This window comes from Canis lupus, chromosome 8, assembly GCF_003254725.2.
Source record: "Canis lupus dingo isolate Sandy chromosome 8, ASM325472v2, whole genome shotgun sequence".
In the NCBI taxonomy this organism is placed as follows: domain Eukaryota; kingdom Metazoa; phylum Chordata; class Mammalia; order Carnivora; family Canidae; genus Canis; species Canis lupus.
The window spans coordinates 15,080,505-15,107,243 of NC_064250.1; the positions used below are offsets into that span (position 1 = coordinate 15,080,505).

Genomic DNA, 26,739 nt, shown 5'->3' on the forward strand with positions numbered 1-26,739 from the left:
CATAGGTCCAGCCCACACTCATGGGTGAACACCAGAAAGCAGGACTCATTGGAGGCTATATGTGAGTCTGTGTGCCACGTATAACAAATACATGAATGAATAAATGTGTGAATGAATGGATAAATGAGTGAGTGAATGAGTGAATGTGGATACCAACTTAGGTATGAATGGAGTAAGCCATAAACTTCTCAGACATCAGTCAAGGATAGTGGGAAATGGAACCCTAAGGGAAAATCAGGGTTTGTAGTCCCACTTTAAGGTGATAATCTTCTTCAAACATATTTATGAATATTACCAATACCTCAGTGGGTAAGTGGGCAAAGGACATAATTATGTGATTCATGTACAGGAAATATAACTAGTAAATTTAACTTGAAAAAATATTTAAATCTAAGGTGGATGGGACAGGGGACTTACAAACAAAAAATTTTTAAGACTTTATTTATTTATTTGACAGAGAAAAAGAGAGCAAGTTTAAGCAAGAGGAGAAGCAGAAGGAGAGGGAGAGGGAAAGAATCCCAAGCAGACTCTACACTGAGCATAGAGCCCCACACAGGGCTCCATCTCACAATCCTGAGATCATGACCTGAGCCAAATCCAAGAATCCAACACTTAACCAACTGAGCTACCCAGGTGCCCCCCAAACAAAAATGTTAAAAGTATTAATCTGTAATCCTTGTTTTATTAGCTGATTACTCTGACATGAGTGAACAGTAAAATAAATTGCATTAGTGTTATCCCCCAAACACCTGCCATAACCTGTAACCTGTAACTCACCCTCAGTGGATGGATATTTGATGATAATTAACTCTCAGTCAGTGGTAAAAGAGTCAGTATGGATGACTGCAGTAGCCAGATCATCAAAAACCTTATTTTCAGATCTAGGTTCATATGGGGAAGGGGAGCTATTTACATTTTAAAAAATTCATTTCTACTACCCTCATAACTGAAACACAATAAAACAGATAAAGATCAGACTCAAGAAGAACAAGAATATTGGTCAAAGGGAATAGATACTCCGCAGGACACAAATCTGCCCAAGATTGAAGTCGGTGCCTTTATATTAAATGAATATTCTTAAGGCAACCCCTTGACTTCTGATGACTATCCTCCTTTGTAGCTGGCTTTCTGGATGCCGCTGGGCAAACACCATTCTTGGACCTGGAAAGAAGCAGATAGGTTTTTTGCTTTTCCCTCTCCTGTAGGCCTGTTCCGAGCACACAGGGAATATTAGTCTGGATGCCAGTGATAATGTGCTAATATGTTTGTCCACATGTGTCATCAGATCTTTTCAGGAATAAGTTATAGTTGTGTCTTTTCATGGCCAGGAATGGAAGGGTCAAAAAGTAAATGAAAGATAATAAGTTATTAATGTTTTTTATCCTTGGTGGGAATGAGGCAGCCAAGGATGGATTTATTCCTGGAATGTCAATGGGCTTTCTTGTGGTGTCAGGGAAGTGGGCACTGGTGGGACAGCTGCAGTGGAGAGTGGTAGGAGGCGACCCAGCTAGATGAGCGCAGTACCTGAAGATGATGCTGACCGGTGAGCAGCAGACAAGGTCTAGGAGGGCCACAGTCAGGTCAGGGCCCGTGTTCCCAAACACAGCTCCAGGTTTACTAGCTCCAGGAGATCTGGTGAGTTCTTCAAACCAGTGCCACCCACCATCCCCACTGATCAAGGGCAGGGACAGTCCGGGACCTGAGGCCGAGCTGGGGAACAGGAAGGTAATATGGGAAAGATGGGTAGAAAGTAAAAGAACCAAGCAGATGGTGATACAGTACATTTCTGAGAGCAGCCACAAGTTACTGAGCACTGGAAGAGAGGAGAAAGTTGGTTAGGATAGAGACCTTCAGAAGGAATGAGCAGATCCCATACTTGTTCTTTATATTTGGCCCAGGTGAAGGCTGGCTGTCCCAGCTGGTGTCCACTGGTCTCTTCCCTCCTCAGTCTATATAATAAGTGTACTTTCATCCTGATCTTTTTTTTTTAAGATTTTATTTATTTATTCATGAGACACACACAGAGAGAGGCAGAGACACAAGAGAGGCAGAGGGAGGAGCAGGCTCCATGCAGGGACCCCAATGTGGGACTCGATCCCAGGTCTCCGGGATCACGCCCTGGGCTGAAGGCAGACGCTTAACCGCTAAGCCACCCAGGCATCCCTGGTCCTGACTTTTAAATGTAATTGCCCTAGACTTGTCTGGGCTAGTTCCAACATATGTCTGCTTCGGGTGACTCCGAAGCATGCATGTCTGCATTGGTATGTCTTTCTTGGACTATAAACTTTTAGAACGTGGTGGTCAAATCTGCGTAGTTCTCTACGAATAGTGTGTAACACTGTAAGCAGTTAGGTGGCTAATATTTTTAAGATGAAGGACATGATGCCACATAGAAAATGCAGCAAAGGAGTGAGCCTCTTTCTTGTTTGTAATAATACCAACGGAACTTGAAAAGTGAGTACTGTGCTGGTGGGAAAAGAGCCGTACCCTTCCAGTGCCGAATGTGAAACCAGCTTTCTTATTCCTCCTTCGATACTTACTTCTAGAAGCCTGGTGTATGGAAAAAGTCAGCAGCATGAACAAAGATTTGTTGAGAATCACTTTTCACTATTAAAGATAAACATTGAAACAAGGCCACTGGGAGAAGAGAGCCTGTTCACAATGAGCAGAAGTGAATCTTTGAGGAGTGAAAGAAACAGGAAGGCTGGGATAGTTGGAGTGAAGTCTCAGTGAGGACGTGGATGACTTGGAGGTGGCCGGGAGCCCATCACCTCTGCCGAGCAGCTGAATGTGCCAGAGAAGGTGAGGGTAGGAATAAACCAGATGGGAGCTCACTGTATGCGTTGTGTCCATCTGGGGGCAGTGGGGACAGGTGAGACACGAGGCCAATCTACCCTAGTTCCTAAACTTCATCCAGAATTACATAGAAAGCCTTCTAAAACTATAGGCATGCAACCAAGAAGGCACAAACCAAAGTGGCCATGTCACATTGTGGATAAGAACAAAATGAGATAAAAGAAGCGGGGGCGGGCAGCCAGTGCATAGAGAATAGGGGAAGTACAAGTCTCATTGCACGCACGCTTGGCGCTTGGTGCTTAATATGGGCTTATGTGCTACCCTCTCACTACAGCACCCCATTGCCAGTATGCTCTCTCCATTTAAACCTCTCCTAGTCCCTCTCTTGTTTTTATTTACACTCTTCGCCCTTCCCACTGACTGTTCTTCTTACCCCCTGCTTATCTTGCAGCTACTACACTCCTCTACGCTGCCCTCCCATTCAAAGCCCCAATTTTCCAAATGATCAACTACATACACTCATTTCCTCATTCCCCTACATGCCTCAACCCATTAGCATCTGGCACCCATGCCCACTTTCGTTCTAAAACTGCTTTCCCCAGTGTCACTGGAGTGCTCCTCATTGCTAAAAGTAATTACGTATCTCCATTCCTTACCTTACCCGACGTTTGGGCCACATTTAATGACTGAAATTCAGCTTTAGAGTCACATGTCTAACTACTTAAATGGACACCCCATAGTGTCTTTAAACATCAAACTCAGGGGGCCAGAGTAGCTCAGTTAGTTAAGCATCTGCCTTCTGCTCAGGTCATGATCCCGGGGTCCTGGGATCAAGTCCTCTGTCAGGCTCCCTGCTCAGCAGGGAGCCTACTTCTCCCTCTCCCACTACTTGTGCGTTCTCTCTCTCTCTCTCTTTCTCTCTCTCTCTGCCAAATAAATAAATAAATAGAATATTTAACAAACAAAAACTGAAACTCAGTATGTTCCAAGCTGCACTCATTTTCCCAAACCTAGTCTTCTTATTCCATGTCAGTAAATGACACCACCTCTAAGCCAGAAACAGATGGGTTTTAACCAGGTCTTTTCCTCCGTCCTGCAGTGTGCTCTCCCTCACTGCCTATAGCATTATACTTAGTTCAGACCACCACCATCACTCACCAGTGTCCCCAGCCATCCACTGCCCCACCACCCATCACCTCTCATCTATCCTCTGGAAAGCAGTGGAAAGGATCTTTCTAAAATGCCAGTTTGATTATGTCAGTCATCTCCTTAAAATTTTTCCGTGGATTTCTACCATTCCTAAAATAAAGTCTTTCTTTTTATGGCTTGCAAGATCCTCCTCAAGCTTCATTTTCAACACATCCCCCTCCGTACATCACAACCTGCCAGGCTTCTTGCTGACCTTCTATTATAGAGTCTCTCTTCTCTCTGGCTGTTTCCAGTGCCTAAAACGCTATCCTCCAATCTTTCTTCTGGTCAAGTCCTTCCAAACCTTTAGGTCTCAACTGTAATCACTTCCCCAAATCCAGGTTAAATATCCTTCTAGGGGCATTTATTATATTGTAAATGTTCTCAAAACTGACTTCCACTCAACCAACTCATCATGTCCTTAGTAAAGCCTACTGACTCCAGCCCCTGAGCTCACCGCTGAAAGGTGGTAAACTACACTCTAGGACATCCACCTTACTTATGCTCCCACAAGGTGAATTCAGCCAGGTGCCTAACTAGAGTCAGACATGTTTGTTGCAAGCTTTGTTATACCAGTTTTACTTGGTATTAAAATTATGTTATTCAATGAAATATTATATAAATTCATAAGATATGAGTACAGAAGGAAAGTTATTATTTCTATGAAAACTAATGCAGGCTCCTAAGTATAAGCTCCTAAAAAATTACTGTCACATGGATGTAAAAGCTATAAATGTGAAAAAACCCCGGATATCTAAACAGATTCTACTGAGAAAGATTTGTAGGTACCTAAATTCTTAACCCAATTTAAATAGATTAAAGCTGGAAATAACATAGAATACATTTATTCTGGGTGTGATTTATACCAGAAAGATGATCTGGGCTTCAGTTATGGGCACATATGTAAAGAGTCCTTAGCCATACACAAAAAGGTTGACAAAATGATGTACATTTATATAATATTTTATCAAAGTAAACTTCACGTAACATACAATTAACCATTTTCAAGTGTACAACTCAGTGGCATTTAGTGCATTCACAATGTTATGCAATCACCACCTCTTTCTAGTTTTAAAACTTTCTCGTCACCCCAGAACACCCTGAACCCTTTAAGTAATCATTCCTCATCCTCCCCTCCTTTGTTCCTTGGCAACCTCGAATCTGTTTATGTTGAAATAGAACATTTAAAACATGTAGGTAACATTTTTTGTGGTTCTCTCTACTTTCTTATTTGATCAGTCTATTAACCATTGATCTAACTGGAGCTGGATACATGTGCTATCCTTATAGCTCCACTATTTTTGCTTGTTTCTGCTTATTTAGTTGCCTGTATCCTACCCCCAGGCACTGAGTGCTCTGTAGGCAGGGTGGTGTTGGGGTTGTTCATCCATGTGTCTACAGCCCATGGTACAATGTCTGGCATACAGTGTGCTCCATTCATAAGGACAATTCACATTATCAAGAAATTAATCTGTCCAAGGACATAAAGCTAGTAAATGTTGAGTCACAACTGAAACCTAAATCTCTCTCACCACCCACTAGGTAGCAAATGGGGCCTGTTTGGAAGGCAAATTTAGACAGCAGTCACACTAGAGTTGATACTGAGGAGGGTTTACTCCGTACCCAGTGCTGTCCTAAGCTCTTTTCAAGTATTATATTGTTTAATCCCCTAACAACCATACAAGATAAGTAGTAATATTAGCCCAGAAATTCTGGAATGTGAAATGGTGATGCCTGAATCCAATCCAAGTATTACAGACCTTGAGGGAGGCTTTGGGTCCACGAGTAGCTTAGTCAAATGCCGGGAGAGACCCATCATTTTATCACTTTAATAACAACTTTTAGGACTGGTTTTAGGGAAAAGGAAATAGATGTGAAGGCTAAAATGGAGCCTGCTCTAGAGTTTGCCTTGCACACACACACACACACACATACACACACACACACACACACACGTCTTGGATTGTGTCTCATATATGCTTGGTTATAATTCTTGTGGAAGATGCCATTTTTATGCTTTTATGTACTTGCATCTTACAAGTACAACCATATCTACTCTAAAGTAGAATACTGCTGCCTCTCTGCTAGGTCCTGCTAAGGCTCTACCATTGTGCCTCTCCGAACAACTGCCTTCTGCACAACCAGCAAGGCATCCACCCCTCTCCTGGGCACCACCACTCCAGATTATGCAGGGTGATACCAACAAAAGCCCAGAGCACCAGATGGGCCAGTGCTGCTCAGTGGTCTGTGGTACAGCAGAGGAGAATACCTTACCATTTTCTCTCAGCATCTGATGCTACCAAAGCAATATTGGCTAGCTCTCCCTGCAGGGAGCTGCTTCTCCCTCTGCCTGTGTCTCTGCCTCTCTCTGTGTGTCTCTCATGAATAAATAAATTAAAAATCTTTTTAAAAATTCTGGAGGCTAGAGTTAGGGGTGATTGTTGTATTCACCTTTTTGCTCATCCACATTCTCTTATTTTCTATAACACACATGTATTGGTTGTGTGCTTAAAAGTGAAGTAAAATTAAAAAGGGATAAATACTCTTCAATCAGAGTTGACATTCAGCACCCTGATGGCTAAGTCCTCCTGCAGCCTTCACCTTTCTCACTGAGCAGAGGATGGAAGTGCTCAAATGGAATCAAAGGAGCTCTGGTCAAATCTCTTTTGCTCCCTCTGCTTTATCTCTGAGTAAATGGGTATTCTTGGGACCTCATGAAAGCCTTCTCTGTGCATTGAACAGTCCCAGCCGTTATGTTTAATAATAATAATAGTAGTAGTAGTAGTTGTAGTAGTAATAAATAATAGTACTTTTAAAAATAATGTGTCTGAGGGGGATCCCTGGGTGGCACAGTGGTTTAGCGCCTGTCTTTGGCCCAGGGCGCGATCCTGGAGACCCGGGATCGAATCCCACGCCGGGCTCCCGGTGCATGGAGCCTGCTTCTCCCTCTGCCTGTGTCTCTGCCTCTCTCTCTCTGTCTCTGTGTGACTATCATAAATAAATAAAAATTTAAAAAAATAATGTGTCTGAGGCTTTTACAAAATAAATGGGCTCATTGTTGAATGAGTGTTGACCCAAAATAAAAGTAAAAGGCTTTAAAACCAATGTTTCTCAGTGTGCCTTTCTGTTAACCATTTTTCAATGTGATCTTAAATAAATGTTCTACTCTAAGCATCCCATTTTATTTATTTGTTTGTTTGTTTGTTTTTAAAAGATTTTATTTATTTATTTGTGAGAGACACAGAGAGAAAGAGAGGCTCAGGGCAGGAGCCCAGCATCCCATTTTTAGACTCAAATCTTTGAGTAAGCCTTCTTCTAAAAATTTGGAATTGGATTAGCTTTTGGGTTTTTTTTTTTTCATCTTCCAATCTGTGTAAGAACAGTATTCTTGGGGCACCTGGGTGGCTCAGGGGTTGAGTGTCTGCCTTTGGCTCAAGTTGTGATCCCAGAGTCCTGGGATTGAGTCCCGCATCGGGCTCCCTGCATGGAGCCTGCTTCTCCCTCTGCCTATCTCTCTGCCTCTCTCTCTCTCTCTCTCTCTGTGTGTGTCCCTCATGAATAAATAAATATCTTTTTAAAAAGAACAGTACTCCTATGTATATAAATTCTCATGAAAAATTTAGGATCTGAATTAAAATACTCTGACAACTGACTTTTCTGTAGTGCCTTTCTACATGTTGGCCACTATTTAAAAAAAAATTTTTTTTTAAGAGGGAGATCACACACATGTGAGTGAGGAAAGGGAAGGGCAGAGAGAAAGTATCCTAAGCAGAGTCCAGGGTCAGTGTGGAGCCTGACACCAGGCTCAATCTCATGAATTTTCTCTAAAATTATAATTGTTCCAGGTAGCTAATGTTTAATTACTGATGTTTAAAATTATTTAAAAATGTGCAGAATGAGGAGCACCTGGGTGGCTCAGTAGGTTAAGCATCTGCTTTCAGCTCAGGTCATGATCTCAAGGTCCTGGGATTGAGTCCTGCATTGGGCTCCTTGTTCAGCTAGGGAGTCTGCTTCTACCTCTCCTTCTGCCCCTCTGCCCACTCATGCTCTCTCTCTCTCTCTCTCAAATAAATAAAATCTTAAAAAAAAAAAAAAAAGAAAATGTGCAGTATGAATAAAATGCTCTGTTAGGAGAAAACAAGCCTAAGCAATAGAGGGCGAGGCAGTATCCAATGAGAATCAAACTGTGAGGCTAGATTGGAATTCTGGACTTGAGGGTTTTAAATCTGTGAGGCATCTTGCCTCAGAGAATAAGCACAGAAGAGCTAGGGAATATGTCTGCCTAAGTATGTTGCATGCAATATTTGGGACATATTTATACTACAAATTATCTTTGCTTATCTGAAATTAAATTTAACCGAGCATCCTGTATTTTCTCTGGCAACCTTGTCCTGGAGGTTAGTGCATAAGGCAGCTTTGGGCCAGATGCAGAGAATGTTGGCTTAGGGACATTCTTGATAAGGCAGGAGCTAGACCTGGGCTTATCTGAGCAAGTCTGGATTCAGTCCCAGGTTGTACATGTAGATCTTTGTCAGGTGTCTCACCATCCGCTCAGGCCTCTTGTCTTTGCTTGGAAGTCTCTATAAACTGTGCCTAAATACTATGGCGTTAATCACAAGACCCCTGAAATATTTTCACATTGTAGATAATAAATGGCCCTATACTTAGTATTTAAAATAAGGACTACTCCCTGCAATATTTAGTTAAAATTACAAAAGGAGTACAAATAAAGCCATCGTTTTGTTAAGATGTATGTCTTATTTAAATTTCTCCATGTTAAAAAATTAATTAATTAATTAATTAATTAATTAATTAATTTTTCCGTGTTGTTACATGTATGTTTGTTGTGTCAAAACTTTCACTGACAAAGTATTTCAATTAGCTGCTAAAAGAAATACATTGAAAAAGTTACAACTGATGTACATTTGGGCTAAATACCTATCATCACTATTGTCTCTCACCTGAATGCCTTTTACTGCTGCGATGTAACAAGTGGCCCTGATCACTGGCACTAGCTTTGTTAACATGTTCACATGTTCAAAATCTAAATCCAAACTTTTCAGACCCTTTCCAGAGGACTGATTTGAACCTGCTGAAAGAGTAAATGGTATCTGGGGGGATGGGGGGCACAATTAAAGAAACTGGCGAAAGGAAGGTGGTGAGTCATCTGCCTTCATGTTCATCCACCTCCGTGCCACACTCACCGCCAGTTTCCTGGGGAACCAGAGGTTTTCACTTGGGTGTAGTCTTAGGAACAAACCTAGCCACAGTGAGCTGAAAAGGCAGGGGCAGTAACAGTAGCAGTAGTGAGGAGAATCAGTGCAGAAAGGTAGGTATAGGGAAGTAAAGTTCCTCCTCAACACCAGTGGCCTTTTTTGTCACCGGGTAGCTTGTGTAATGATTAGTTCACTCTCCCACAAATTTCTGACATCATCTTTTATAATTATGAAATCATCATTTTTCTCCCAAGTTATTTATTCTCTACCTCCTTCTTTCATAATCTCAGTCTCAGTTCACAGCAGTGACTGGAGAATTCTCAAAATCTAATCCTACCCAGGCAGTCCCTGTGGCTTAGCGGTTTGGCACTGCCTTTGGCCCAGGGTGTGATCCTGGGGACCCGGGATGGAGTCCCATGTCAGGCTCCCTGCATGGAGCCTGCTTATCTCTCTGCCTGTGTCTCTGCCTCTCTCTTTCTCTCTCTCTCTCTGTGTCTTTCATGCATAAATAAATAAATAATTTTTTTTTTTTAAATCTAATCCTACCCCACTGTCTTTCTCCACATCACCTGAAGGTGGTGTTCTGGAGAATTCACAGAGCCACAGCCTCATCAAAGAAAAGTATCATTTGTCTGGCAAGGAGCCGATCTCTCTTATTTATAACTCAGCATAACTCCTTTATTTAAAGCTTATAGAAGAAAATGTTCACTTTGCTCAGTTTCATGACTTAAGCAGATCAACTGAAGGTATGGGCAACTCATGCCCTTCCTACAAAGCTCTCATGCGAAACCAGAGGGGGCCACTCAGAGGAGCCTTATCTGGGGAAGTTTAAAGAATGAAATCTACTTTTTAAACTGTTCCTGTGTCTGGCATAGGTCCTGTTTCTAAGATATTCCATCTCTGAGAAATTTGTGGAGAACGGTATTCTTCCTCCTAGCTCTGCTCCAAATCATTTTCATGAGAGATTGGGTCTAAGATTGTGGTAAGAAAAATCTGGTAGTCTCTAAGAAGCCTTCTTTCTCCTGTTCAGAGCCTCCTTGTCCAGTCCCATGTAATGTTCTTTATCCCACATAGAAATAGCTGAGCTTGAGTAAATACCTCAGAGAATGCAAAGTGTAGAGAGGGGGAATTTTATGTTATGACTTAAGTTTATTTAATATGATTTTTAAATAATACATTCACATGTATTAAATTAACATAAAAAGGTACACATTGAGAATGTTTCACCCTTTTTTCCCATCCACCCCACTAATCCCTGATGCCCACCCCCACCCCATAGATTAGCACTTGCATTGGTTTCTTAAGGGATTTCCCAATGTTTTCATGCATATAAAGCGAACATTAATACATATTCTTATATTTCTACATTTCTTATATGGAAGGCAACATATATTCCACATATTCTGGAGTTTTCTTTTTTTCATATAAAAAGATATCCTGAAGATTACTCCATATCAGTATATAGAGAGCATTTATTAAACCACATAGAGTGTCCTTGTTGGTAGACATTCAGGATGTTTTTTAACTCTTACCATCACAAACAAAGCTGCAGTGAATGACTCTGGTCTGTGTGTCCTTTTGTACATGCACAAGTATGTATGAATGTGTAGGATACATTTCCAGAAGTGGGACTTCATAGAATTTTGATCAAATACCTCTGTTTTAACACTTATCAAAGAATGGCCTGTGTTTTAGTTAGTGCTGCCTGTCTTCTCAGTATTTTATGAGCTTCTAGAAGGCAGAACTTTGTCTCATTCATCTTTGCATCCACAGTCCCTACCACAGTACCTAGCATGTTAATACTGAATACAAAATAAACTTCCTAGTGTAACTATAACCTTGAGAACATTAAAGTAACCCCTCAATTTAAAAGGCTGAGATCTAGGGTATAGATCAAGAGGCACTTCTAAGTTTCTATTTAAGGATGAAAATGGGACATAAAATGCCAGGCCAAATGAAAATACTGAATAAGGAGTGGAGGTTTCAAGGATGAGGATGTCTCATCAAATCCAGGAACTAGGACAATGTCAGGTGTATTTTCTGGGTTATTCACACTCAGAGAAGCTGACTGGTAAAATAGGGAGAAAACCTGGAGGACTCCTGCCTGGTAAAGATGAGCTGGGAAGGTCAGAGAACAGTACTTCGCTAGCAGCCTGGCCAAGACAGGGTGTAAAGGTAGATGCATACCCGAATGTGAATTTGAGCAGAGAGGGAGACTGTATGTGTGTGTGTGCGTGTGTGTGCGTATGTGAATGTGTATATGTGACATGGTCCCATTTTACCTTCTTCTCCATTTTTATGACAATCGTGTGACTGGCTCCTGATTCTGCTCGGCAGCCCCCACACTTGTCAGGAAGGCTGATAGCAAAGAGACGTGGTGAGAACTCAGACCATTCCTAAACCCATGGCAGCCATACTTCCCAGCTCTTACCCCCAGTGTTCCTGTGCTGTCCCCTCCTCAGCCCTCACTGCTGTCCCAGCACAGATGTCACAGGAGTGTTCTCTTTCCATTAGGTCATCATGAACCATCCCAGCTGCTCTTCAACCATTTTTAGTCAAGTTTGAAGAGATGGAATGGAGGGCAGATATGTAACACGTGGAACTCAGTGAAGCCCTTTTTAAAAATCCCTGCCTCTCAAAAACTTCCAGTGAAAGGTAAATTGATGCAACCTCTTTGGTTGTATCAATAAGGTGGCAATATCATTCAAAACTTGTGTGTTTTTATATAGCATTTTCCTTTGGGCAATTAATTCTACAAATACACTTATAAAAGCACACAAAAATATGCATATGTTTGCTGAAGTATTATTTGAAAAAACAAGACTAAAAAAATAACAAGTATCCATCAATATGGGAATGGTTATATCCATAATAGCATATTATTTGATATCTGTGCAGCTGGTAGAAGAATGAAGTAGACCCATGTGTAGGGAATGGAATGATAGCCAAAATACATTGCTAAATGAATAAAAAGCAAATTCAGAATAGTAAATATATTATATGATTTTATTTGTGACTTAAAATAATGTATGCTTGCATATGAATTTTAAGTCTATCAATTAAGGCATCTGGCTGGCTTAGTCGGTAAAGCGTGTGACTATTGATCTCAGGGTTGTGAGTTCACGCCCAACCATTGGTTGTAGAAATTATTTTTTTAAAAAATCTAAAAAGTCTATTAAAATATATGAGAGACTTATTAATGGTTACTCCTGGAGAATGGGATGGCGGGGGCTAGGAGAAAAGAGAGTAAAATTTTTAAACTTTATATGCTGTTTTGATTTTATAATTAAAACGTTCAGTTATAGCCAACCTATTAATTCTTAGCTTCCTATGGTGCATAGATTTTAGGGCTTAGTGATCATTTTTGACACAGAATAACCATTACAGTAAAAATTCTCCAGCTGCCCCTTGACGCTGCCTGTGGAGGTGGCAGTCATCTCCTACTTGGCATGACGGCTGCCCTCAGACCTCTGGTGAAGCCCAAGATTGTTAAAAAGACCAGTATGTCAAAATCAGTGCAACTGGTGGAACTGCAGACGCACTGACAATAGGGTACAACAGAAGATTCAAGGAACAGATCTTGATGCCCACCAACATTGCTTACAGGAGCAACAAGAAAACAAAGTGCACACTGCCCAGTAGCTTCTGGAAGTTCCTAGTCCACAACGTCAAGGAGCTTGAAGTGCTGCTGATGTGCAACAGATCTTACTGTGCCGAGATTGCTCATAATGTCTCTTCCAAGAACCACAAAGCCACCGTGGAAAGAGCAGCCTGGCTGGCCATCACAGTCACCAATCCCAATGCCAGGCTGTGCAGCAAAGAAAATGAATAGACAGCTTATGTGCATGTCATATTTGGGTTAATAAAACCATAAGACTACAAATAAAAATAAAAATCTTCCAAAGAGTTCTTTATGGCTGAGTAAAGAGCTATGGTTGACCTTAATTGGGGTTCACAGAACCAACTTCAGCTTTGTGGACATAAATTCAAAGTTCAACACATTGAGAAAACTGGATAAAATTTCCTGGGATTATAAAAATCAATGTGTTTAGCCTTCAGACTGTTGATGGGGTTGATCTTGACTACCCACAGACTTCCACTTGACACTTACCTGCACACATCTTTTAAGGAATGCATTTTAGTTCGTATCTTTTCAGCAAGATTTTCCATGCATGAGACTTAAAAATCATGACAAACTTTGTATCATATTTTACAAGGTCAGGGACAAGTGAAGAAGAAAAGATGCTCCCATATTGTGCAAGTGTCCTGTTGCTAAAGAAGAGACTGCTCAGGGCTGACTTACACACAGTGGTGGATTCTGATATTAGGTTTTCAAATCCTGATAATTGGAGCCATTCAATCAGTCTCTCTCTGATCCTGAAGAAACAGAACCTGAGACAAGAAGCAAGAAGATGACAAAACATCAAGGCAAGAAAACACATTGATAGATACAATTGGCAGTAGACTTAAACGGGTTCTCTTCAGGCAAGGCCTTAACCAAGAATGTTAAATGTGCCTAAATTTCATTTGGAAGATCAATTTCCAGGCCACCTACCTTGTCCATGACTTCCTGTTGCTAAGATGATGATGTCTGAAATTACTAATCTAACAAAATTTTGCAGGGCTAAAAAGTTTTAGCAATTTGCCTTTCTTTCTGCAATGCAGGAAAAAAAAAAGTTGTGGAGTGTGCAGTGTTAATTTAAATGCCTCATATGGTTCCTCTTCACTCTGGAATAGTATTTTGTGCTTGCAGATGTAGAGAAAACTACATTTTCTTGGCAATAAGGTGGCAGGTCTATACCAGAAGCCAATAGATATACCAAGCAAATGGATAATTCATCTTGCTGTGACTATAACCAGGTCGACTTTAGGGAAATAATCCAAACTTGAAATTCAGAAATAAGAGATCTTCACCAAAGCATACTTTTGAGGTTAGCCCCCAAACTTTTGAGGACTTCCATTTACAACTAAATGCTAAGGTACAATAACTGTTTAAAAAGATCAGCAGATGAGTTAGAAGTAACAGAAATTAAGAGAAAAGTAAAGTAGTAATATAACAATAATTATACCTTTGCTTGCCTAACTCACTTATTGCCAAGCAATTTGTCTTCAGTTATAAGAATGTAACTTTCTTTTTTAAAAAAAGATTTTATTTATTTATTCATGAGAGACACACAGAGAGAGGCAGAGACACAGGCAGAGGGAGAAGTAGGCTCCCTGCGGGGAGCCCAATGCGGACTGGATCCTGGGACCCCAGCATCACACCCCGAGCCAAAGAAAAGCAGATGCTCAACCACTGAGCCACCCAGGTGTCCTAGAATGTAACTTTCTGAAAAAAGTTTGTGTTCACCAAGTGAATAGGTTCTAAGCATGTTTGGTAATTTAATTTCAAATAAGGCGTTGGTATAATTGGGGGTTTTAAGGCACTAGCCTCCAATTTTCAGATCCAAGTATCCAGAAATAAATTATCTTGGTAACTAACTTGAAGTTCAAGTGCAATTGGTCCTAATTATTGGAATGGTATGGGTGAAAGTATATTTTTGAACTCAGTTCTCCAGATAACTTGCACATAAATACCCAACGAAAGTCCACAGGGTTGGGTTACCTCTTCAAATTCATTTTGGTATAGAATATTTTCTCCTTTGAACCACTAATCAGTTTTATTTTGTTCAGTTTCTACAATACATGTCTATTTGCCTCAATGTCTTAGCATCATAGTACCCTCTCATCAGAATATTGGTTAGATTCCCTAGTGTGAATCACTTATCCAGTTGCTTGTCTGATTTATTCACATGTTTTTGAGATTTGTGAAATGTGGCAGATAAACAGGTTTATGCTGTGTGCAGCTTGGAGGGCAGCCAATGTCTGTCTGCCTATACAGTATATTTACTCTCCTTCCTCAAATCTCTTTCCCATACAAAGAAGCTGTACTTTACGACTCAAATCAGTGTAGAATGCATCTAGTAATGTCACTGCAGAAAACAGCAGGTGCTCATCTACTCATTTGCGGTGATTCTAGCAGTGAAGAAAGTAAATCAATGATTCACCCAATGGACAAAGAAACGTCACAGCGAATATTTGGAAAAGTCAAATGCGATAAAAGAACCTTTAGATTCTCATCTAAAGGTGTGCTCTGATTTTAGAAAAGCAAACCTCCCACAAGAAAATCAAGAATTTTGTTGAAGTGCTCTGGTTGTGCCTGCAGTAAGCAATGACATATTCCCTCTCTCCCTACTTCTACTGTTTTATTGCTTTTGTGTTGTACTTCTAAAATAAATATCAATAAATCATTGCAGTTAGATACTCTAATATAGACAGAAATGTACTTGACTCCCTACAGTCATTACAATTGGAGGGGACTCTGATTAGGATGCTTTACTTAATTAAGTGATATCGTCTAAAGAGAGTTCTTCCCTCCATTTTCTGTTTAACAGTCTTATAAAACACCAACAGAGGAAATTCATTCCGTTGTTTGCTTTCCTTATTGTAAATGGTTTATTCTTATTCATAGTTTACAGAAGATGTTGTGTTAATGAAATGCCTAATAAGCCAAAGTCTGGTTCAGCTACACACAGAGCCTTGTTCAAATCAGCCCAAGCTACCCCAGACTTGAGAACATTTTCTCCCTCAGTCCCAGAAATAGATTTTTAAAAATTTTTTACTACATCTGTAACCTAAAATTAAGATGATCCAAAAGAAAAAAAATTTTTTTCTGAGAAATCATGCTTCATCTGGTTTACATTACGGTTCAGTAGAGACTTTAAAAATCTGTTTCTTTGAAAAAAGAGAAAAAATGGGCAAAGAACAAGCAATCCTTATGCATAAGATGTTATTTGTGAGGCACTTTAATTTTACTGAAAGAAGTCATTAAATTTGGATTGCCAATACAAATATGATTATATATGTTTTCTAAATAAAATGTTATTATGTTGCAACTGAACTCATCCATTTATTGTTTGTTTACCTAATGCTCAAACGCATGTTTTATTCATAGATGTCTGGGAGAAAAAAATTTTGCTTGATAATCACACCAAGCATATTTAACAAAAGCAATTCTCCTTTTATTAGTGAACAAGTTTAAGCAGAATGATTTCATTTTTTTCCCATTTAGTTAATTCAGACTTGCAGAATCCCCAGTATACAGCTTTTGTTTCTCCCCTTGCTGCCTTTTATGTCTTTAATATATGCATGCCTATCCACTGATGGGAAAATATCATTTCCTGCAACTCTTCCTTTTTCCTTCTTGAGCATTCACTCTGTTGTTTTCTGGTTTTGGTTAGTTTTCACCAGTCAGTTCTGTCAAATCCTGTAGAAGACAGACAGACTGAAGCCAAGTAAACAGTCCACTATCCTACTGAAGATTCTAAACTCTCTTTCATTACAGCGAATTTGAGTTCTAAACATTTTTACTCATTCCATTAAAAATAAATATTTATATTTTAAAAGAAATAAAAAATTGACAGTAGTCAAAATGTGAAGATGTATTAATTAATATTTATGAAATTGTTTTCATTACCAAATAAAACATTTTAACAAAATACTTGCAACTTTAGAAAAAAATGACCTCGTAAATGTAACAACTTTATTTCCGTTTATTAAAAAAGAATATAAATGTAAACAATCTCTTAAATGAATTCAACCAGTTTAAAATAGATTCTTTTTTTTTTTTTTTTACTTTAACACAATATGCAGCTAAAAGCATTTAATGATCTGGAAATTTTAAATGCATATAAGTTTTAAAATATAAAAATGAATATTAATGAATCACATGCATGGGGCTTTTAATTAATTGCTGAACTATTAAAAGAACACTTTATAACATTGCTGCGAACCTGCATTGTTTTAATTCCTGACTAATAGAGCATAGTCATATTTCAAGCAAAATAATGATTGTAATTATAACGAGCCATCTTTACTAAATTAGTTAGTTAATGTTGTATGACTATAAGGTTTTTGTTTTTGTTTTTAATTGCATAACACTAGTCCTGCAATAAAACCATTAGCTGGAAACATTCTGAAGTTACATAAGTTTTCTTAACTCCCAAAGTTAAATCGACTCTACCATAGAAAAACAGTAACACAGTGTACCCCCTAGATATGTTACCTAAAGTGAATTTCAGAAGTTGCTCATAATTGCTTTTTTAAAAGATACTCTTTATTAAAAACTAGCCTTCTATAGTTGATCAAATATTGTTATTTTCTTGATTTGTAATCTAGATCATTTTTACAACCAGAACCTTAGTTAGCTTGCTTTCTATCAAACAAACTTCTTTATCGATTTTCTTTAAGCCCTTCATTTAAAAAAGTGCCTTTGTCCTGAAACTAAGCATATGACATTTCTGTCCCTTAAGAAAAACTTAAAGACCTGAATAACAGCAAGTAAATTCTGTTAAAGACTTTATTTTATTTTCAAAAATTTGTTCATTTCTTTAAAAACAAAGTAATTTTTAAAAATAAAGAATGTGGATTTTTTTTAAGGCTTTAAGATGAATGAGGATTGTGTCTAATGAAGTACCACTGAAGTAAGAGTAGCTGCTGAATCATTATCTCACAGAAGAATGTGAGTACTATTTTGCCTGAATCAATTATTTTTATCAAATGACTTTTCTGTCTAAATTGTTTGCTATAAGAAATAATGATATCAGAAATAAGCAAAATTATTGTAATATGGATTTTTGGAGCATTACTATTCCAATTCCTGTAAACCAAGCTAAATGCAACAGAGCCAATTTCAGGCTGTTATTTACTGAAACTGCTTTTCATTGGAGCAGTGAACGTTTGTAGCTAATGCTCCAATCTTGCAGGCAAAAATATCAGAGTTTAAAATTTTAAACAAATAGTACTATATATTTAATAGGCTGTTTAGTCAGAAGAAAAAATATTTACATCCTAACGTGTTTTTCTGGACTTGTGAGATATGTGTTCTAAGGTATTTATCATCAAAGCTATTTGTCTCTGTAAAGCAGTAGAAAGAGTAAATTTCCTAAAGAGAACCTAGCTAAGAGTCACCCTCCTGCAATGAAGTAGATCAAATCTGTGCAAAGAAGAGTACAAAGCAATAGTTTGGTGCCAAAGAGAAGATAGTTCTTTGAAAGTATTTTTTTTTTATTATTCTACAGATACATGTAGAGTGCTCAAGAAAGAACATAATTAGCAAAAAGGTTTTTTGGGGAGCAACAAGAGAAAAAACATCTTGTGTGATGTGAGAGAAAACATACAGACCAAAACAAAACAAACAAACAATGAGCAAAAACAGCCAAAACCAAACAAATTTGTTGTCCTCCAAAGCATGTTTTCGTTCAGCAAGAGATGACTATAGTGTGAGGAGTAAACTACTCTGATAAGCAACTTGTACTTTATAAATACAGGAGAATGAATCATTGACTTGTTTAAAAGACAGTTCTCTTTTCACAGCACCAGTGTCACGGCTATTTTTGCCTCCAAAAAGGGCACCTCCTAGACTTTCACAAATTTGCTTTTTGAGGGAGAAAAAGTTGTAAGCTATGGTCAAAATGTATATAGTTCTGATTCATGTTAAACATTTTTAACAAACTACCTTATGAATGTGTTTTGAAGCACCTCAGTGGCCCAGAGTGAGCTCTACCTTTAATGTAAGAAGACAACGTAACAAAGAATCTCTCTCTCTCTCTCTCTCTCTCTCACACACACACACACACACACCTCAAAATTTTAAAAAGGATGCAGTGGGAGCAAGGGAGAAAAGAAAAACAAATGTTATTTCTAATGAACAAACTATGAGTTTCATAAAAATATAACAAAAGCAGTATTTTTGCCCTAGTAGAACAATTGCGGATGTAGAATAAATGAAACTAAAGTAAAACTTCTGAGCAGAATCGAGCATTGAACTAATTATAGAAAAATAATAGTATTAAGGATTGTACGTTCTTTTAAGACTTGTATGATACAGTTAATATAGTTAACTTAGGTCAATATTCTGTTAATATGAAAATAGCTATAATGTAGTACTTCATTATTTGTAATATAATAACGAATCATTCAGAATATATGGCTCAATGGTCCAGGAAAAGTCCACAGCTATCTTTCATAAGTACAATAACCACACATAAATCATATAACAACTCAAATTTATACCCTAAATTTTATTTTCAAAAATTGATTTTTTTCTCATATCAAATGCATATAAAATTAAAACCAAAAAATGTAACTAAGATCATCCCCTAAAACACAAATAGAACAACCTTTAAGGATTTTCAAGATTTTATTTTTGTAACAATAACTTAGTAAAAATAATTATTGGTAAGAGTAATTGAAATACATCAAATATTTTAATGACTCAAATATTTATTTCTACTCCTTTTTGCATCAAGACTGTGGGAAATTTTTATTATAGCGATCAGATGGTGCACTGATGTGAGAAATGTTGCAAAGCATCCTGTTGATTGCTTCTAATTAACTGCAATGCTCTTGTGTTCTCAGTTTTAGCCGGCACACACTACACAATGCCTTTTATTTTGCTTTGAATGGATTTTTACTTAAAAACAGCTGATCTCAATATCCACAGCATTTTGGCTTTTTTTAATCTCTTAACATTTTCGTGGAATATTTTCTTTTCAATTTTAAAAGACAAATTTGAAAACATTTCTAAAGCATAAAGTATAATCAGTTAAATTAACAGCACTCGTGTGGTCTTTCACATGTATTTTGCATGTTCTATAGTACGTGATTACATTCTGAAACCACATTTCAATTCCTCTTTAAAAGTTACACATCTGAGGGATGGTTTAAGAAGGAAATCCTGAAAAGCAATTTAGAGCATGCAGCTAATTTTTAATTTTTTAAAAATTTTTGTTGGCAGACTATTAAGTAGAAGAGCTGAAACATAGGACCCAAGCAAGGGATGGATGGGATTTCAGAATTAAAAGTATTAAATAAAATTCTTTGCACTCACCTTTCTCTGATGATTTAAGCTCAAGCAGCCCTGACAGAGAGAAGTCATGAATTTTCATCAACTTCACACATGTCATACATTTAAAAACATTTTGATTTGCCCTGGGACCCCTGCATGTCTCTGAAGCACAGTAACAGTGCTCTGCTGTTTTGTAGGTACAAACCCTATGAACTCCCAGAGCTCTAGAAGATATATTACTAATGTAAACAGCCTCTTAAGTGGAAAAAAAAAAAAGAGCATTAAATAACAGGAAGTTTCCAAGGAAATGCAGAATTTAAAGTAGAATATTATTAGAAGCAGTACACTTTCTATAATTTTAAGCACCACGATTTTATCCATACACTAGCTTTCTGAGAACATGCAATTATCTGACCCAAGAAACAATCATTTTGGAAAGGAATACTTACAACTTAAAAATTAGAGCTAAATTATTAAGTTAGCATAGAAGATATTGAAAGCGATTAAATAGTCTTCCTTTTGTGCATATGAGGATAAAATGTGACTCAGGTGAGCAGAAACACTACACTTTCAAAACAGCTACCAATATCCTAATATTTCCAGGAGGAAGGCCAAGAATATTAAGAATAGTGCGATAAACACAGAATTGTGCCCGAAATAACGTGTCCCAGGATTGTGCTCTAAATACTTCTGTCTCTTTTAAAATTGTGAGAAAGCATAAAGACAACTTAAGAAATAAACATTAGGATAAATTAACAGGTGCAAAGTTGCAAATCATCTAATGATATAAATAAAATGGCATTACAAATAACTTAAACTGTGCCCTCAACTTTACAACTGAGGCAAATGAAGCCCAGAGAGGTAAAGTGACTTCCCCAAGGTCTTTCAAAGACTGAGATATAAAGTTCGACTAGAGGCAAGTCTCTTGACTTTTGGTAGCGCTCTTTCTACAAACACTACACAGTCTTTCAATGCAGTAAGAGAAGTGTCAGCTCAGGCGCATGGCAATTCTACAGTAAAGTAAAACAACGAGCAATGCACTCTTGACCCTAAAAGGTATCCACAGGGCATACAAAATTAATCCCCGATCTTTACCCAGTGTGAACAGTCATTTTCCTTAAAAAGATGCCTCTTTGGAAAATATCTTTATGCCTTCCTTTTTGCTTAGGGTTTGATAATTTGTACCTATTTAGCACTCTTATACCAAGTGGGCAGGTATAAACAACCACCAAATAGTCTCAGCATCACTGTTTGTCCCCGCTTTTAATCCATTCTCCAGTCTGGACTGCATGATCTTTCCACAATGCACATCTGATTTTGTTTGAATTTTTTCAATGACTTTCCATCTGCTGCAAGATAAATCTACACTTCTTAGCCTGGCATTCAACGGTCTTCAAAAATGCTTAGCCCACAGCACCGGTTCAGTTTTACTCCCAACAGTCTTCTTACACTTTCTGCTCCCGCAATACAATCTAGGTATGATTCTCCTGAACAGGATGTTTTTTCACTGCCTCTGGGCCTTTGCACATACTTTTCCCCCCACCTGGAATACCTAATAAAACTCCTTCTTCAAGAGTGAATTCAAGTGTTAGCTTTTCTCCTTCTGCCAAATGCAGATATGCTTCCTCCCTTGGGATCCCCCTGCATTTTGCACAGATCTCACATTACTCCACTCATTGCACTGAACTGTAATTGTCTATTTTCATGCCTATCTCTCCAAACACATTGTTTTTGAGGTCGAAGACATATCTTTTTCTCTATACATAGAACTTTGCCTGGTGTAAGCACTCATGAATGTTTAGTGACAGAATAAATAAATTAATAAATAGGCTGTACATTTTTCTTATCATAAAATCTTTATGTCTGTGGGTAATACCAACTAGTTCTTCTGTATAATGTCGAAACCAGATATGCATTGACAACAGATATTTATATCAACCTCCATTTTTGTTTCTATCAAAAAAAGTATGATGATACTCTTTCACTATAGTAATTGACTTTGACATGAACTTGGTGACAAAATACCAACTCCTATCTACATGTGAATAAAAAAGAGAATTCTTGGGAAAACAGTGGGTCATCATTGTTCCAGACATTGGTAAAGAACATTTCCTTTTTGGGATCCATTTCTTGTTAGGAACACAAGTTGAGGGATGACCAACCCACTAAGTGTGGAAATGCATATTTGGATATACAGGAAGCAATATCCATATCTTCATGCTAAGTGAGTGCTTTAAAAGATGATGTTTAGTCTTAAAGAAATGGAATTTAGATTTGAAATTTAACTTATTTAGGGTTCTGTTGCTGTTTGACTGTGTCCAGTCTTTCGTATCTTGCTGAGCAAATGCTACCGAGATGCAAAAAATCTCTTAGGGAGCCTGTTCAGGTGAAGCCAGGGATGTCCTTGGTATATAAGCACACATTTTTCCACTTGACATAATACCCTCATAGTCATTGATGAAAGGCTTCATATTCAAACTGGAACAGAATCTGACAGTATAGTCTTTTTTTTTTAACATGTACATAATCTTGAGCCAGGCCCCAAATCAATGAAGAGAGATTCCAGTAGTTGTTTGGACCAATATAAAGCATAGGGCATCCCAACTCTGAAGTTACTTCCAGTCTTTTGATTCTCCCTACCTCCACTCCATTGGTTCCATTGTGTCCCAAAGCTGTAGCCTCTACTCAAATATGAGGGGTGCTCACTAAGGAATAAGACTTGGGAACACAGTAATAGTGACTATTGCTTCTGCATAGCAGGTGCCTCTTGGCCACTGGACCACCTTCCCTAGAGCAGCCTTATGTGGCATTATCATTAACAATCAACACTATTTCTTAAATTCTTTTCTCGTAGATGAGACCACATTGGCCAGTTTCCACCGCCCCCCCCCCCCACTTCCAAAAGAATGATAGGATTTGCAACCTTCTGGTCCCCTCACCACTTCAGAAGATGGCTATCCCTTAGAATTTCTTTTTAAGATTTTTATTTATTTATTCATGAGAGACAGAGAGAGAAAGGCAGAGATATAGGTAGAGGGAGAGGCAGGCTCCCTGTGGGAAGCCTGATGCAGGACTGGATACCAGGACCCGGAATCATGATCTGAGTCAAAGGCAGAAACTCAACCACTGAGCCCCTATCTAAAGGGTAGGTAAGGTGTCCCTACCCTTTAGAATGTTTAAAGGTCTTGAAAGGTAAGTGTGTCATAGAAAGTTAAAGGCTGGAATGTAAAAGGAGATTAAGGATTTTCCAAGTCATTAAATTTTTAGGATTCATTTTGTGTTACATCTAAGCTTTGGGATCTATTTATTTTAAACATTTCAGTATTATCTCAAACAGTTTTCATTTGAATAGTCCGGGAAATGTAAGGGATTCCTCTCTTGCTAACTAGCATAAAATGGGGCTTCTTTTTGGTCGTATTGAGTGAAACCCGCCTAAAATCTTAACGATTTTTTTGTTCACATAAAAAAAAAGAAAAATGTTAATACTCCTTTTCATTTTTCTTTTTGTGTATCAGAAAAGATGACAAGGTAAATAGTGAAAATGTTTCGTAAATTCCATCTGTTCAGCAAACTTATTGAACAACTGTTATGGGCAAGGCACTCCACAAGATACTAACCAAGAAACACACAAAGGAAAAGAAAAAAGAATATGGGTGTTCACAGCTCTAAATTTAAGGATATGAAATGTGACCACTATGAAATCACACAGGCTTAGAATTTCCTTCTGTCCACTTGCTATCCGTTCTCTTGAAATAAAAACTTCTCTGGCAGAAGGTATTAGTCAAGATGGAAAATGTTCATCAGCATAAATTCTGGGTTTATAACTTAATAAGCAAGAAAAAATATATCCATGTCTTCGAATTGGGTGCAGCCATTTGAAAGTTCTTCACAAACTTGTAAAAGGACACAGGCTTTGGTTTTCTTGAGGGTCTGTAATGAATCCATTACATTAAAATGGCTCTTAGTAGCAAGAGCAAGTAATTATTTGCATTATAAGCTAATAAAATGGAGGGTTCAGCATATTTGTACAAGATCTTTTTTTATTCACTTTTATAGAGATGCTCTCCCATTCCTGCTTAAATGAACTTGGGGAGACTGTTCATCATTCAGTATTGTTTAAATTATAAGGCACATATCTGTCATCTAGTTTTTAAATATTTTTCCCCTTTGCTACTGTAGATGAGTAATGTCCATCTTCATTCTTTAAGAATACGCTAATGTAATGATAGTCTAATTTTGACAAAAAATTAAATTAGTTTTTTTATATCTCACATCTAGAAGACCTCTTGACATATTAGAAAATACAATATTCTTCTAAAAGTACACTTTGTTAGCCTTCCTGAACACTCATACTTCAGTGAATTGTACCTTTCTGTTCAAAAAGTGCAGCAAGGCCTCTCACACAAGCAAACCCCCTGGGGAAAGCTCTATTGATGAAGTCAGTCTACCTACTTTTCATGGTACCTACTGGTAAAAGTCGTGGCTTTATCCTCAATCATGATAGTTCATTCTAGATCCCAAAGCTGTTTCCAGGGTAAGAGCATGAGGAAAGGGCCTAGCCTGCCAACAAAGGAGACCCAGGAAGTCTTGTTTCACCCTCTGGTTCTTTTATGTTAGATTTCTAGATTTTACATCCTCAAGGGAAAAAATGCTAATATTAGAGTGAGATGCATTTTGCCTTTACAATGTCCCTGTATGCCAAATACCTACCTGTTTCAATTTGAGGTAGGAAAAAAACTATTTTTATATAATCTCAATTTTATGTAATTTCTCTGAAAGTTGAGTGCCTACTTCTTATTAAGTTGTCAATAATTTCTCTATTAAAGCAAATGTGGAAAGGCAGAAGTTTGTCCTGTTGACAAGAAGTTATAATTCTCCAAATTTTGCTAAAAGCTCTTGAATTTTTTTCCCCCTACCAATGACAGGGGACACTTTTCCTGATTTTTGTTTCTGTTAGTAATGAGAATCCCATTTCTATTTATGGCCATTTTCAAAATTGGGACTATTCAAGTAATGCACTCACAACTTACTTTTCAAGGAAACTGCTTGAGAGCTCCCGTATCGTTCCCCTCCCTGCCCTTCCCACTAGTGAATTCCCCCAGAGGGATTTATTACAGATATGAAGTGGAGAATTTAGAAACAGGGCTGATTGGTGGACCCTCCTGCTGCCACTAAAGTTTTCCTGATACCTTCTAGATGCTACTGTAGGATTATATGACTGATTCACTCCTCTCCTTGTCTGCTGGCAGCTAAATGGGAACACTGGCGAGGTGCCAGAAGGGTAGGTAGCCAACCTGCTTGCCCTTGATTGTGCCTGCCAGCTCTTTAATAACAGAAGTAGGGTCAAGTAAGTGAAATCACGAACTGAGGAGAGTATTCTGAGAATGCAAAGGCAGTTAATGTCCTTCCGAGCCTCAGATGGCTGGCAACCCTTGGCAGAGTAATCTATGATTTGTGGCACCTGACCCTTCCACTGTGACTGTTATCTGTGTATTCACTAGAAACATATTTACAGAATCTCTCCATTAGCAAAGATGCCTTATGTGTGATTACCCAATTGTCATGGTCACACTAGGGTTTTGATACAGTTCCTATTCACAAATGAAAAACTGCCCTAAACTAGCACACAGGATTGATTTAAAGCAGAGATCTTCAATCTATAGATCAAGACTCCTTTGGGTAGATCTCAAAGAGATTATCACGGTCTTGCTCCCCCTTCTTCCTTACCCCAGGAGCATATTCCCACCCCCCACCGGCCCCAACCAAGGCAAGATAGCATCTCCTTTATTCCTTTGAATACTGATTGCTCAATAAAGTGAAGAATAATCAGCTATTAGAATTATCCAAAAAGATGAGCCTGTTTAAAATATACTCCACCCCAGAAAATATCGGAAGAGACCACCCCTTGCTTAAACTCGTTAGCATTGCTCACATCTATATAGTACTTAGCCTCAGAAAAGTACTTTCTCCTCATTTAAAATGTTTTAATCACAAAGGCAGACGGAGTGAGGTCGTAGGCTGGCTTTCTTTCATTCTCATGGAATCAAATACAAAGAACATTTAAAAATTTTTCCTCTGATACAAGTGACAATGAGAACACTTGCTATCAAAAAGTTTATTGGAAAGTTTAAAAGGGGGCATCACCCTTTCCCCCTCAAATAAACCGCACTGAGCCCTCCCGTGCCAGAAAATTGCTCTAGTTCACATCCTATGTTGGCTCCCACCTAAGCATTAACTGATAAAGTCGAAGCAAGTATTTTGGGGGAACCGAATCAAACTCACCAGGAGCAAGTAAGTGGCTATGAATCAAAATAGAAACCGGAAACCCAGAGCCATTAGCATCATGTGTCTCCCCAATGAGATTTTCCGGAAAAAAACATAAGTAACAAAGTCGCACCAGATAAATAAACGAAGGCGATAAACTCACCACACATCAAGCAATAGCACTAGGGTGACCTGACTTGACAGTCACCGCAGGCGACCCTTAAGAACTGCGTCGGGGTTAAATGCCCTGAGAACTGCCGAGATCCCGACGACCCGGCCACGACCCGCAGGGCCGCCAGCGCGGCGACGAGAGGCTGGGGGCCGGCCCCCCGCGCTCCGGCCCGGACCTGCCGCCCGGACTCAGGCCGCCCGAGGCGCGACGCCCGC

At 38.6% G+C, this 26,739-nt stretch overlaps 1 long non-coding RNA gene and 1 other non-coding gene across 4 annotated transcripts in view; one reads left to right on the top strand and one right to left on the bottom strand.

Moving 5' to 3' along the window:
• On the top strand, positions 1-15,492 carry LOC118355475 (uncharacterized). 2 transcript variants are annotated; one of them, XR_004817985.2, is made up of 3 exons: positions 1-61; positions 11,715-11,855; positions 12,602-15,492. It is a non-coding gene; the product is annotated as an uncharacterized LOC118355475 (long non-coding RNA). The 2 variants fall into 2 exon arrangements; XR_007412274.1 differs by having other exon boundaries at positions 11,715-15,492.
• The window catches only part of LOC112657348 (uncharacterized), a 25,915-nt gene continuing 9,624 nt past the window's right edge, over positions 10,449-26,739 (bottom strand). Inside the window, exons 2-3 of one of the 2 annotated variants that reach the window (XR_004817984.2) lie at positions 13,504-13,592; positions 10,449-13,008 (exon numbers count right to left, since the gene is read on the bottom strand). This is a non-coding gene — a transcript (uncharacterized LOC112657348). Of the gene's footprint in view, positions 13,009-13,311; positions 13,593-26,739 lie in introns of both variants that reach the window. The other variant, XR_007412273.1, reaches the window with a different exon arrangement.